Source organism: Pyrus communis, chromosome 5, assembly GCF_041283825.1.
Source record: "Pyrus communis isolate YQ-2024b chromosome 5, ASM4128382v1, whole genome shotgun sequence".
Lineage (NCBI taxonomy): Eukaryota > Viridiplantae > Streptophyta > Magnoliopsida > Rosales > Rosaceae > Pyrus > Pyrus communis.
In genome coordinates, this window is record NC_142569.1 from 26,897,338 (window position 1) to 26,913,120 (window position 15,783).

Sequence of the window (15,783 nt, forward strand, 5' to 3'; positions counted from 1 at the left end):
CCATTTTTCGAAAAATTGATCATGGGCGAGAACTTAACCCTGGCAAACTATTACTCTTTGGCAGAAAAGCATGCACTGTGGGATAAGGCCAAACAGTTCTACATAGATGAGCAAAAAAATAAGCGAATAGACCGTTCCCCTAATGTAGATGATGCAATACCTAAGGCGTTCACCAAGTTCACAGTTTCGATTAGCTAGATTCTCCGTAAGCTCAAGAATGAACCATGGTTCGACCTGCCACTACCCATGAATGGTGATCTTCCCAAGCTGGATCAGACAAAGTATTACGCATTCCACCAAGGGCTGGGTCACACCATCAACGGCTGCCTGAAATGGAAGCAGTACCTCGAGGAGCTGATGAAGGAAGACCGATCCGACGAATACCTCGACAAACCAGCTGCATAGCCTATGCAAGCAGCATAAGTTGACATTGAACCCCGTTGAAGATGATGCGGATTAATGGCATATTTGCTAGGTCAGAGTACCTTGGTTTATCACCTCTTGAACTCTGTTTAGGCCTATCCCAATAAGTTTGAAGTCTCAAGCAGTTCGACAAACAAGACCTCGCAGGCCGAGGATTATCCCAGTTGTTATGCAGTTTCTACCTTCTAGCATAGTTGAAGTGTTTCTTTATTCTCAATAAAGATCCAAGAAGTTATTCACAAATCTGGCTCAACTGTTGCCTATAACAATTGCTCAAAGCCTGATTTGGGTAAGCTCTCCAGAGCGAGAGGGTAAATTAATTCCCCAACACCCATCTGGGTTAGCTCTCCAGCACGAGAGGGTAAACTAATTCCCCGACACCCATCAAGGTTAGCTCTTTAGCGCAGTAGGGTAAACTAATTCTCTGACACCCATCTAGGTTAGCTCTCCAGAGCAAAAAGGTAAACTAATTCCCCGACACCCATTTGGGTTAACTTTCCAGCGCGAAAAGGTAAATAATTCCCGACACATATCGGGGTAAGCTCTCTAGTGTGAGAAGCTAAACTAATTTTCGGACACCCATCAGGGTTAGCTATCTAACATGAGAAGGTAAACTAATCCCCCGACACCCATCTGGGTAAGCTCTCTAGGGTGAGAGGGTAAACGAATTCCCCGACACCCATCAGGGTTAACTCTCCAGCGCAAGAGGGTAAACTAATTCCCTGACGCCCATTTAGGTAAGCTCTCCAGCGCAAGAGGGTAAACTAATTCCTCGACACCTATCTGGGTAAGCTATCCAGCACGAAAGGGTAAACTAATTCCCTGACACCCATCTGAATAAGCTTTCCAGCCCGAGAGGGTAAACTAATTCCCAAACACCTATCTAGGTAAGCTCTCCAACGTGATAGGGTAAACTAATCTAGAACATCTGGACGTGGATGGGTGGTACGACTGCTCAGCTTCCCCTGAGTGCAATAACTACCTGCGCTGGACGACTCCCAGAATTAGCCACGATAGTCCTTCCTATGGAATAGACTTAGCCAACTAAATTATTCAATTCTGCAGGATCCTGGGTCTCTAACCGGAAAAGATGTTAAGTGCAGGACCCCTACCCACGAAAGAATTCATGTGACAAGATGGTCCGTCCTCGACGTGCAAATCTTCATGAAGTGGCTTAATTTTAAAGTGTTGTAATACTAGTTAAGCAACCTGCAGAATTAAAGTTGCGACTCAGAAGGATATGACCTCTGAAGCCCGATTTTGCCTACACCTCACGCCTAAAACGCCTTGAGAGCCAGGGATGACGCCTGAAGTGGTTACGTGGGTTGTCTGCTTCTGTAAGTAAGATGCCCGGCCAACAACCCAACGGGTAAAAGCCCAAGGCAATCTGTAAGCCGAGACTTACACATGCTATGACTACGCGGACTCGCCTGCTTACTTATAAGCAGCGCTTTTGGCCGACGGTCTACGGTTTAAGTTTTGTTGGGACAAAGCTGAGGTACAACTATAGTGGATACACTGACCTTCTCTGTTGCCTACGGGAAGCATAAGTCCGCCCGACAACTATAAATTAAACACTTCGCAACATGCCCCGGGAGGCCCAAGGCTCAAGAAGCCACACAAAAGCCGAAATACAACCATAGAGGCTACGTGAATTTCTCTACTTCCCATGAGAAGCAAGAGTCTGGCCACCGGCCCTATAGGTTAAACATTTTGCAAATACGCCCCGGGAGGGCTAAAAGTTCATGAGGCCATCCAAAGCCGAGATTCACAGCTATAGTAGCCACACGAACTCGTTTGCTTCCTACGAAGGTAACAAGTTTGGCTGTTGGCCCTATAAGCTAGAAGTCTCGCACTCTTTACTCTTGTAGGTAAAGCTCTATGAGCATCAAAGCCAAAATTGAAGCCTAAAGTGACCACGCGAGTCAACTGCTTCATCGAAGTAGACAACTCAACTGCCCATCCTACGGCGAAGTTTTGCAAGTTGCCTCCAGCAGGCAAGCCTCCCAAAGCCCTGAAGATGAAACTAAAATCTAAGTGATGATGTGGGATCAACTGCTTCGTTGAAGTAGCTCACCCAGTCGTCCGCCCTACGGTAAAGTTTCACAAAAGACATGGTCAAATAGAAGGATGAAGCAAAAACAAGGAGAGTTGTTTATTAAATTTCTAGCAAATTGATAAATCAGGTCCAAGGCTAATGAAGTTCAAGCAAAGTAGAACAAAAAGGAAAAGAAGAAAATTCCTAAGTCTAAGCAAAAAAACTACTCATTGGCAACCTATGTAACCATTGGTTCCTCAACTGCCACGCCTTCAGCAGCCGCACCGCTTCCATCAGCTCATCCTCAGTCACCACTGCCTGGACTGCCTGACCCTCAGCTGCTTCACCAAAGGCAACCTCAAATGAGAAATCAAGCAAATGAACTGGAGAAATGGAAAAAGTCTCGAAGTCCTTCTCGAAAAATTCATAATCTGACGGCCTGCCCTGAAGATGGTCTGCATAACCAAACTTGTATAAATCGGCCTGGCAAGAAACAAGCGCCACTTCATGACTAGCTTTCTTATTCTTCAGTTGCACATTCTCCTCAACGAGCCTAGTATGAGCACCCTATAGCTCATCTAGTTCATTTTCAGGTTCTCGCTGGTAGACAGTGCACTATGCAGATCCACCTCCTTGGACTCAAGCTTACTGGTAATCTAATTGAGATGAGACATTTCAGCATGCATGAAGTAAGCTCCTCGTCCTTGGCAAAGCAAGCAGATCATAGCTTCGAATTGACACGCTCAAGGTCCTCGATTACCGGAGAAACACGACTGACTTCCTTCTCTGTAGCTTCTAACATCACTTGAGTCGCACTAAGCCTAGCATGCAAATGGGTGATCTCCTGATGAGCGATCTCCAGCTGCAAAGAAGTAGGGGCAGAGACATCAGACCCCTTTAAAATGGCGAGTCACCAATGCCACTTCGGCCTCCTTGGCACACTTGACAACATGTTGATTAACGCGCATAGACTCAGCTGCCAGGATTAAGGTCTTATGCATTTTAGCAATCAGGGATGACCTCTTCAAGTAGGCAGGATGATAGGAGCATATTCATGCGACTTAAATGGCTTGTTCTCGTGCATTTACGTTATGTTTCTCTAGTTATTTTAGTCCTTTATGCTTCTTTTGTGTGTTTTCAGGTTCTAAGGGCAAGGTATGCAAAAGGATGCCTTTTGGAGCCTTTTGGAGCAAATTAGAGATTGGAATGGATATCATATGCTTGGAGCCAAGAGGATGGACGAAATTAAAGACTTGAAGTAGGAAAGTTAAATCCTAAAAGACCTCATGTTTAAGCATCATTGAAGACTCCTGCGCATTTTAGAACACAAAAACAACATTCCTTGCAGCCTTAGGACATTGTCGTGTGTTTCCTTGTGTCTCCCTTCCTTGCCATGCAAGGAAGGGCTTTTTTTTCCCTATTTTAAACACTTAAATCATTCACTTATCATATCAAACACTTAAATCATTCACTTATCATATCATTCACTTATTATAAGCATTCACTTATCATATCATTCACTTATCAAACCATTCACTTATCACTTCCATTCACTTATCACTTATCACTTCCATTCACTTATCACTCACCACATATCATTCATTTATCACTTAACATATCATTCATTTATCACTTAATACATCATTCACTTATCACTTATCATACTCATAATCATCTACACATTTCAACCATTTAAACATATGCATTTCAACTCACATGCATCATCATCATGCAACCAACCTTGCCACATGCTTTCCAAGCTTTCCCCCTTCATCATTAAGCCACATTCACTCCCATTTCTCTCCCCTTAACAGCCCTAAACCGTGCATAATTAAAGGACACCATTCAACACACACATGCACCAAAAGACAACATTGGCATGCATCACATGCATTTCCAACACTTCCCCCTTTGTGTTGTGCCTTCCCTTCCACTTTCCAACCACATTCTTTCAATTCCCACTTCATCATTACACCACCTAAGCCACATGCACTCCCATTCTTTAATTAAGCCACTTAAACCACAAAACAATCACACAACACACCAACACACATGCATCCTGAAATTCTTTGCCATGCAATCACATGCATTTCCCTTGACATTTTCAGCCATCACACTTCATCATTACACCACCATTCACTCTTTAACCCACACACACTTCACACAAACAACATTCACATGCATTCACATGCATTTCCAACACAAAACACACTCAAAACCGTGGCCACCTTTGCATTTCAGGATTCCCATTTGCATTTTCAGATTTCCAGCTTTCCCTTTTATTTTCCAGCTTTCATTCTTCATCATTGCAGCCATTCCACATGCAATTCTCCATCATTCCTCCACACAAACACCTTAAACAAATAGCCATATACATCTCCACTCCTCCTATAAATACCCTTGCATTCCCATCATTCAAATGATCTCATTCCATTGTAGATACCACAACACAAACACTCCATTCCTTCTCTAGCCGTGAGTTTCTCTCCATTTTCTGCACCATTTTCTCCACCACTCCTCACCTATTTCCATAATTCCCCACTCCATTCCACACTTCCATCCCCCCAAACCAACTATCTTTAGACCTTGTGCTACAACGAAGAGGAAGAGAAGAGGGCCTAAACGTTCATACAATTCAAGTTTGAGTTGTTGGAATGTTTAGGTGTTTCTTTGATTTCAATGTTTAATTTTAATTCTCTTTGTTTTGTATGAGGAACTAAACCCCCCCCTAGCTAGGGGGGTGATTCGAAATATATGTTTATGCTTGCATTTTGATTTGATTACTTCTAATTGCGTTTCATAAGTTGTGGATTCAATTTGTTTAACCGTTTGATTGATAACTTATTTATGTATGTTTATTAAGAATGCGCGCTTAATTTTCATGCATGAATATGACGCTAGAATATAAGTGAGTTTCACCTAATCGTTATGAACTTATATTCACAAGTAGTGGAGGTTGCTTATAAACAATCGCGTTAAACGAATTCTTGGCATAAGTTTCATGCAATCATAGTAACGAATGCCTCGTCAACACTTATAGTTTTCATGATGCTTAATGATTCTTGCTTGTTTCTCTATTATGCAATTCATGTAGGGAACTTGTGAGGAATGCTTTGGGTTGTCGTATGCAATCATCCAATTCATTAACTTAAGGAAAACTTGACGGTTAATTTAAGCGGTCCTAATTAACCCGGGGTGTTGAGAATTCATGGTTTATTGAAATGCAATTGGAAATCATTTTATTATGCAAGTGTAACATGTATGGAGATGAACCCCTTAGCTAGCCATACCATCCATTCATTTCCGTCAATTTCATATTTACAATTTGTTTTCTTTACAATCTATCCATTTTAGTTTAAATTCGTCCAAAATCAATCCCCCCATATTTCGTTTAAGTCTTAGTCTTAATCTTTCTTATTTTTAGTTTTGAATTCTTCGAGTTTAGTATAGCATTTTAGTTTGTGTTTTTAAAAGCATTTTGAGTCTTTTGATTTGTTTTAATGTTTTAAAGTTTAGTTTTACATTCTTTGAGTCTAGTTTAGTGTTTTATATTATGTTTTTACGTTTTTAAGTCAAATCCAAGTGATTAACAATCCCTCCTAATCCCCGGTCCAGAACGATCCCTACTTATACTTATACTACAATTGTCAAAAAGAGGGTTTAATTTGTGTGCGTATAAATCACGCATCAAATTTTGGCGCCGTTGCCGGGGATTAGCAAATTTGCTAATCTCTTGGATTGTTCGTTTCTGTTATGTATTTTAGTTTTAGTTTTTGAATGTGTTTTGTTTGTTGAATTCAAGTACTAGAGAAGAACAACATGGCACTTGATAACGCTTCTCTTTTGTCACAGCTCATGGAAAGGTCCCAAATGCAAAGAGTTGATATATTTGATCTTCAATCAAGGAATAACGTGTTTTCCAATACTTACAGTTCAGATTGGAGTGATCATTCAAACTCTACGTGGTGGGAACCTCAACATGTTCAACAAGAAGGATATTGGCAGCCATACGAGGAGTTCTATTCAAGACCTATGCAACCTCCACAAACTCATATTCAATATGCCCAACCAAATTTAAGTTCGTCAATAGATTATAATCAAAAGATTGATGAATTAATTTGTTTGGTGCAGGGCTTACAAAATCAAGACAATGAGGCTCAACAAGAAGGATATTGGCAGCCGTATGAGGAGTTCTATTCAACGCCTATGCAACCTCCACAACCTGCCCAAAGTAATGTAGGTAATTCAAATGATAATGATACGATTTTTCAATTACTTACTACTCTGGAAAAGCAAATTGGGTAGATAGCGGAGTTTGAAGGACAATTTTGCGACCAAGGCGAACTCCCTAGCTCAACCATTGCAAATCAAAAGGGAGAATTTGAAACTGCCAAGGATATCATGTTGAGAAGTGACAAGGAGGTTGGAACGGACTCTCAACCATTAAAATCAAATCACAAGGAGGAGGAATACACCCAACCCACGGAAAGGGTGGAAACACCTTTACCGGAGGCACCTATTGCTCCTATGCCATCTAATACAGGTATGGTTGTTCCAAATTTCATTAATTTTAACCCCGTTCCAACAAGTATCCCTATTCCTTGTAGATTCATGACTTCCAAGGAAGAAGAAGGTGAAAAAGACATCTTGGAAGCCCTTCCAAAGGTGACAAGTAGGGAATGTCATGAATGCATCAAAAAGGATATACTTGAGACAACAATGCCCAAAGAAGTTGAATTTGATGACATTGGACAAGTCATAACCATCACATGCAATCTGGCCAAGTCCAATATCCCTGAAACTTTCAAAGGAGTGGTGTTTGTCATTGAGTTCTTATCGGACAAAACAAGTAAGTTTTTTTTTCCAAATTCCATTAGATTTTATACTAACTTGCTATTTTTTTTGAATCAGACACCTACACTAGAATTCAAACCACTGCCGGTTCACTTCAAGTATCACCTTCCATTCAAGGACCAATTCCATGCCGTTTGATTTTATTTATGTTAATAAAAATAAAAAAAAATAAAAAAATAAAAAAAGAGAAAAAAAAAAAAAAAAAAAAAAAAAAAAAAAAAAAAAGATGCTAAACATGGAGAAAGGTGGAGCTTCACAAAGGTTGTTTGCGTGAAGCCCCACTACGAGGCGCAGAAGCGGAAGGCATAGAAGCGGGAGGCATAGAAGCGGGAGGCATCGGAGCGGAAGCCATCGGAGCGGGAGGCATCGGAGCTAGAGCATTCCAGGCCTCAATACTTGGCCAAGCGCTGGATGACCCAGGAAAAAGGTGCCTCTGGAGATAAGACGCAAGCCTTTGACGGTCATTGTGAATTCGACCCTCAGATTCTTGCAGCTCATCAAGCTTCCTCTTCATGCCCGCCGAATAGTTATTTGCAAGCACATGCAAACTTCTATTCTCGTACTTAAGCTGTTTGATTTCCTGCTTAAGACTTTCCACCTCTGCCATCAACGATTCCACTTGGCGGGACCGAGCAAGCAGGCGTAGTCCCATGTTGGACACAGAGCTCGCACACTGAACACTAAGTGCGAGGGACTCTTGAACGGCCAACTCATCGGACCGTCCTGACAGCAGCCTACTATCTTTTGGAGTGAGGAGGTTCCTAGCTACTATTGTAGCTGTTGTGGCGTCCTGCATCACAGAGTCTTCACCTGAAAGATGACCGTTAGAAGATAAAAAAGAAGGACGCCATACATTACCTTGACGGGGCGCAACCGGATCGCTGCTGAGACTCAAATCTAAGCTAAGGTTCGATGAGTTTGCCATTTTTTTTTCAAAAGTGTTCAAAGAGAATGGGTGGATGGAGTTAAATTTCGAAGGGTCGGAGACGATTTTCAAGAATGGGAAATCTTCAGAGTGTGTTTGTGGCGGTGATCGATACCTCAATAAGAAGCCAAGGCGACGCGTCCACCGATTCAAAAAGCCGGAATTTCCGGCGTAATTTAGGCGACGTTTTCTCGGCTTTTCAGAAGACGCACGTGGAGGCCATCATCGCAACTACACCTCTTTAGCCGACAAGCGCAAAGTTCGGCGACGCTTTCTCTGCTTTTCAGAAAACGTGTGCAGCTTTGTCAAAAGGAGCCGCATCTGCACTACCACGTGTCGTTCAGAAAGCGAAGGGGCGTCGTTCAGAAAGCGAAGGGGCGTCGTTCAGAAATCGAAGGGGCGCCTGCTCAGAAATCGAAGAGGCGTGTTCAGAGATCGAAGAGGCGCCACTATTTCAAAAAGCCGGATTTGCGGGATCAAAACGTTTGTCGACAAAGGTAAAAAGCACCACCACTTGATATTATCTCTATATATGTCGACCTTCGTCTTTTATGGCAGGGCAAACCTGAAGAAAATGCCCAACTCTCCCTCACCTCTGAGGGCGCACTCCCAGCAAAGCCTTTCGAAATACTCAATTCTTTCTTCTTCCCCAAAGATGATACCAGATGCCTGGAGTACAGATGACCCAGGAGGAAACAGCACAACAAATACTTGTGCTGATTCAATCACCGCTTCTTCAAAAGCAAAGGTATCTCATATCATCAAGGTCAAAAGCAAAAGTATCTCATATCATGCTCTTTCCCTGTCTTTTTCTTTGTCCTTGTTCTTACTCGCATGGCAAAGTAAAAGAAGCAATCAGCCGGCACTTGGAGTCAGTCTTCCGATCTGGAGCCAACTGCCTGGAATCTATTCCTGATTGCTTACCTAGCGTTGCTCTCGAGTAGTCATCTTCAACGGTTGATACACTTCCGGAGAAGGGACCACTTCTGCAAAGGGGAGCGAGTAAGGCAAGTGAAAATGATACATTGAAGCATGTGGAGACAAACATAGGCTGAGTTATCCTCCAACCCTTTTCAATACGAATTGGAAAGATTGAACAAAGAAACAGACCAAAGGGGTAAGCTCAGACCTTCGGGGAAGACCAAAAGAATCCTCCAGCCCAGTAGCACAAAGGAAAATCAATGATGGGCGGAAACCAGTTCAAGAGTAAGCCTGTGGAATCACAAAGATCAAAGCCTCAATGCAATTACCAAGGAGAAGATGGAATTTACACTCTATAACCAGATTTGCGTCTCTAAACTCTTCTCTTTGTTAATTACATTATGCCATGTTTAGTATGTTTAAGTGCTTTTTGTGTGTTTACTTATGTTTTGTGTGAATCTATGCTTAAAACATTGAGGACAATGTTTGATTTAAGTGTGGGGGGGTAACTAATGTTGTTAATGCAAATTCGTGGGATTTTATCACCCATAACTTCAAATGTTGTTCCTTGCTGTTTTAAGGTGTTTTTAAACTGTTTTAGCGTGTTTTGTTTTATAACTCCGAAAAACACATAAAAATTTGAAAAAAATGTTTTGAAAAGCCTAAAAAGAGTGTTTTGAGTCGTTTTTGTGTCGTAGGTTACCTTCCAACACAATGATAAGGATTTGGTTTCTAATTGCATGACTGTTAAAAAGAGTTATGAACATAGAGAAAAGTTTGATTTACTCTTGGTATATGCTTGGTTATGGTTATAATGTATGACTTCACATGCAATCATAAAAGAAAAAAATTCGTTTTTGTAACATGCTTGAAGGAAGGAACTCAAACAAACGCTACAACCCTGAGAGACTTGAGCCTATAACGTTCTTTGGAGAGTATAATCTGTGATTTCTTGTTTTCTAAAGTCGTTGCATGATCTCATTATTCTTTGCTTGGTTACTACTTAGAAGGCGTTTCATCATATAGTTCCAAATGCTAGAACTCATGCCCATTTCATTCAAAGCATGTTATTGATTTGCATAACATATATCAAGATGAAGTTGTGTAGTTGCCACCATAGCCAAATAGCCTCACTTCCCATATTTCGTATTTGTTGTAAGTTTTAACCCCGTTGAGCCTTGTTTAGCCTTGTTTAGCCTCTATTCTTTGTTTACCCATATTTTCCTCACCTAGCCTAGTTTAGGACAATCCACACCCTTGTTCTTAAAAGATAGTGAGCATGACTTAAATGAATTCCTTTTGAGTTACATTATGCAAGAAAATGAGTGTGGGGGAAGGAATGCTTGTTCTTAAGTATGTTTGAGATTCAAAAGAAAAGAAAGATAGAAAGAAAAAAAAAAAAAAAAAAAAAAAAGAGCTTGAAAAAAAAAAAAATAATAATAAATGAAAGAATGAGTGATTGAAGAAAGGGTCCAAAAAGTGAATATGGCCCTAAGTTTTGTGTGACTTTCCCTTGGGTGTTCAAAGTTGACTTCTGCGTTCTTAAGGGAATTCTAAGTGCTTGATTCAATACTTTGCTCACTATTGCTTTAAGAATGTTTGTTTATCCTTCACCTTTCATTGTTAGCCAATACCCTAGCCCCGTTACAACCCTTGACTTCTATCTTGAGTGTTATGGGTTTCAATTTGTGGAGTTTGAACTTGGTATGAGCTTATGGTGTCACTGGTTCTCGCATCTAAGTAGTAGCATTCCATTCATGAGATCATATCTAAACATGCTTATTAACTCCAGAAATTGCGTTCTTTGTGATACATATATGTGAGTGTTCGTTTTCATGTTTACATCAATCTTCTCACATATGACTAGATTAGGGTGTGTAGTTAGAAAATCTGAGTAAAAATCGAGTGCATATCTTGTAAGGAATTGAGCAAATTCTCTAAGGCATGTTACTACATTCAAAACATGGTTTTAAATGCTTAATTGTGAACTAGTATATGGTGACTATGATTAAGAATGTACTTAAGTGTGAAGATGACTAAAATCTGTGGGAATGATGATTTTTAACGTGTCATGTGCATTGGAAATCCCTAAAACGGTTGTTGGAAGGTTTAGGTTGTGTTTTACTTGTTTTGTTTCGTTTGGTTTTGTTTTGTTTTTCTTTCTGTTTTGCTCGAGGACTAGCAAAAGATAAGTGTGGGGGTATTTGATAGGAGCATATTCATGCGACTTAAATGGCTTGTTCTCGTGCATTTACGTTATGTTTCTCTAGTTATTTTAGTCCTTTATGCTTCTTTTGTGTGTTTTCAGGTTCTAAGGGCAAGGTATGCAAAAGGATGCCTTTTGGAGCCTTTTGGAGCAAATTAGAGATTGGAATGGATATCATATGCTTGGAGCCAAGAGGATGGACGAAATTAAAGACTTGAAGTAGGAAAGTTAAATCCTAAAAGACCTCATGTTTAAGCATCATTGAAGACTCCTGCGCATTTTAGAACACAAAAACAACATTCCTTGCAGCCTTAGGACATTGTCGTGTGTTTCCTTGTGTCTCCCTTCCTTGCCATGCAAGGAAGGGCTTTTTTTTCCCTATTTTAAACACTTAAATCATTCACTTATCATATCAAACACTTAAATCATTCACTTATCATATCATTCACTTATTATAAGCATTCACTTATCATATCATTCACTTATCAAACCATTCACTTATCACTTCCATTCACTTATCACTTATCACTTCCATTCACTTATCACTCACCACATATCATTCATTTATCACTTAACATATCATTCATTTATCACTTAATACATCATTCACTTATCACTTATCATACTCATAATCATCTACACATTTCAACCATTTAAACATATGCATTTCAACTCACATGCATCATCATCATGCAACCAACCTTGCCACATGCTTTCCAAGCTTTCCCCCTTCATCATTAAGCCACATTCACTCCCATTTCTCTCCCCTTAACAGCCCTAAACCGTGCATAATTAAAGGACACCATTCAACACACACATGCACCAAAAGACAACATTGGCATGCATCACATGCATTTCCAACACTTCCCCCTTTGTGTTGTGCCTTCCCTTCCACTTTCCAACCACATTCTTTCAATTCCCACTTCATCATTACACCACCTAAGCCACATGCACTCCCATTCTTTAATTAAGCCACTTAAACCACAAAACAATCACACAACACACCAACACACATGCATCCTGAAATTCTTTGCCATGCAATCACATGCATTTCCCTTGACATTTTCAGCCATCACACTTCATCATTACACCACCATTCACTCTTTAACCCACACACACTTCACACAAACAACATTCACATGCATTCACATGCATTTCCAACACAAAACACACTCAAAACCGTGGCCACCTTTGCATTTCAGGATTCCCATTTGCATTTTCAGATTTCCAGCTTTCCCTTTTATTTTCCAGCTTTCATTCTTCATCATTGCAGCCATTCCACATGCAATTCTCCATCATTCCTCCACACAAACACCTTAAACAAATAGCCATATACATCTCCACTCCTCCTATAAATACCCTTGCATTCCCATCATTCAAATGATCTCATTCCATTGTAGATACCACAACACAAACACTCCATTCCTTCTCTAGCCGTGAGTTTCTCTCCATTTTCTGCACCATTTTCTCCACCACTCCTCACCTATTTCCATAATTCCCCACTCCATTCCACACTTCCATCCCCCCAAACCAACTATCTTTAGACCTTGTGCTACAACGAAGAGGAAGAGAAGAGGGCCTAAACGTTCATACAATTCAAGTTTGAGTTGTTGGAATGTTTAGGTGTTTCTTTGATTTCAATGTTTAATTTTAATTCTCTTTGTTTTGTATGAGGAACTAAACCCCCCCCTAGCTAGGGGGGTGATTCGAAATATATGTTTATGCTTGCATTTTGATTTGATTACTTCTAATTGCGTTTCATAAGTTGTGGATTCAATTTGTTTAACCGTTTGATTGATAACTTATTTATGTATGTTTATTAAGAATGCGCGCTTAATTTTCATGCATGAATATGACGCTAGAATATAAGTGAGTTTCACCTAATCGTTATGAACTTATATTCACAAGTAGTGGAGGTTGCTTATAAACAATCGCGTTAAACGAATTCTTGGCATAAGTTTCATGCAATCATAGTAACGAATGCCTCGTCAACACTTATAGTTTTCATGATGCTTAATGATTCTTGCTTGTTTCTCTATTATGCAATTCATGTAGGGAACTTGTGAGGAATGCTTTGGGTTGTCGTATGCAATCATCCAATTCATTAACTTAAGGAAAACTTGACGGTTAATTTAAGCGGTCCTAATTAACCCGGGGTGTTGAGAATTCATGGTTTATTGAAATGCAATTGGAAATCATTTTATTATGCAAGTGTAACATGTATGGAGATGAACCCCTTAGCTAGCCATACCATCCATTCATTTCCGTCAATTTCATATTTACAATTTGTTTTCTTTACAATCTATCCATTTTAGTTTAAATTCGTCCAAAATCAATCCCCCCATATTTCGTTTAAGTCTTAGTCTTAATCTTTCTTATTTTTAGTTTTGAATTCTTCGAGTTTAGTATAGCATTTTAGTTTGTGTTTTTAAAAGCATTTTGAGTCTTTTGATTTGTTTTAATGTTTTAAAGTTTAGTTTTACATTCTTTGAGTCTAGTTTAGTGTTTTATATTATGTTTTTACGTTTTTAAGTCAAATCCAAGTGATTAACAATCCCTTCTAATCCCCGGTCCAGAACGATCCCTACTTATACTTATACTACAATTGTCAAAAAGAGGGTTTAATTTGTGTGCGTATAAATCACGCATCACAGGACGCTTCGCAAATGAGTCTGAGCGGATGACAACTTTCCCAACACCGTCAACAAACTTGGCGCATGCATCGACGTCCTTAAATAGGTCAACCTTCAGCAGCGCACAAACCTCGGGAAACTCTCTTGCCTCATACTCAGTGGATTTCTCACAACTACCCGTGCTAGCAAATTTCCCCTTCTCAGAAAATGAGTCAATCACAGCAAAAGAAGGAACAGGCCTAGGCGCCACCTTAGCTGCAGAATCCACATTCCCGTTATTCATATCGGTGAGCCTCTCAGAAGCTGATCTAGACTTAGCTCTCGACGGATGCTTCGATACAAACCTGGACATTGGAGGCGTTGTCGAACCCTTCCGCTGGGCAAGTCTCTTAGCGATGAAAACAGTCACCTTTGGAGCAACAAGTTTCAAAGGCTTAGGCTCAACGGTTTTCTTCGCCCCCTTAGGGGAAGTTTAATCAATGACAAGCTTCTCGGCAGTAGATGAGCTCCCATGAGTAGCAGAAGAATTCCTTAGGTTCTTCTCAACAGAAGGCTCACAAGTAGGAGAGGAATACCTCTTCTTACTACCATCATTGGTAGTAGGCTTTACAGCAGTGATCGGACGAGCTAACGCCTCATCCTTTATCAGTTTTATCTCTTCCTCCGGAGGCAGGCCACATTTCTCCTGACGAAGAGGGCTGAGCAGCCAACGCCATTCACAGTACTCAGCAGGAATATCCAAGGCGACGTGCACTTTCTTTATATCTGCTGAAATCCTTGGAGTTGAGCCAAACTCCGAATCTACGCAAAGTAAGAAAGATGATCAATAAATTGAAGTCATGGAACATCTTAAGCAAAATTCAAGTAGGACAAGAATGAAGCAAGTCACTTACCATTGATAAAGGTAGTCGGGACATGCAGCTCAAGAGAAGAGTCAAACTCCCACTCTCCGCTCACCTCCAAGGTATCTCTCACCCACTCATGATCACCTTTGCTAGAAGCATCGAGCAGCCTATGGCGAGATCTCAGCTGCCCACATTTTCCTTGTGGTCGATCTCAAAAAAGTACCAAAACTCATTTATGGTTAAGCCAAGATCAAAGAACCTGCTCAAGTTTGAGAACCTCACCATCACACGAACTGCATTTAGGGAACACTGAGCAAGTGTGTATTTCATGGAGCAGATCACCTCCTGGAAAAAAACGCGGCATGGGAAAAGTAAATCCTAACACGCAACTTGTGAGAAGAGTCAGATTCCCACTCTTTTTCCCTCCTCTAATCCTTTTTCTACATGAATTTGTATCATATCAATCCCTCTCCAATCATGACAATGTGCCACATCCCTGCCCTATAAATACCTCATCATTCTGCCGTAAAAAAGAAGAACATACAGAAGAGAGCAATTGAGAGATTTTTAGAGAGTTACAAAGGTGTACTGCAACAAGGAGAAGGAAGGAAGGGAGAAGCCTTTGTGCCGTGCCCGTGCCCAAGCTTTTGGGAGTGCTGGAGCGTCTTTGGGGTGTCTTCTATCCTTGTTTTAGTTTTACAATTATGTTGATTTCGTTGTTAATTTCTGCAATTATGTGGAACTAATTTCTTTTTAGTTAGAGGTGAATTCAAAGCCATGAACATATATGTGATATGAATTGATTTCCTCCAGTTATTGTTTCATAGAACATGAATGCGATTTACTTATCTGTTTAATTGATAACTTATTCTTGTATATTGATTAAGGAGACCTACTTAGTTTGCATGCATGAATTTGATGCTAGAATATAAGGGAAT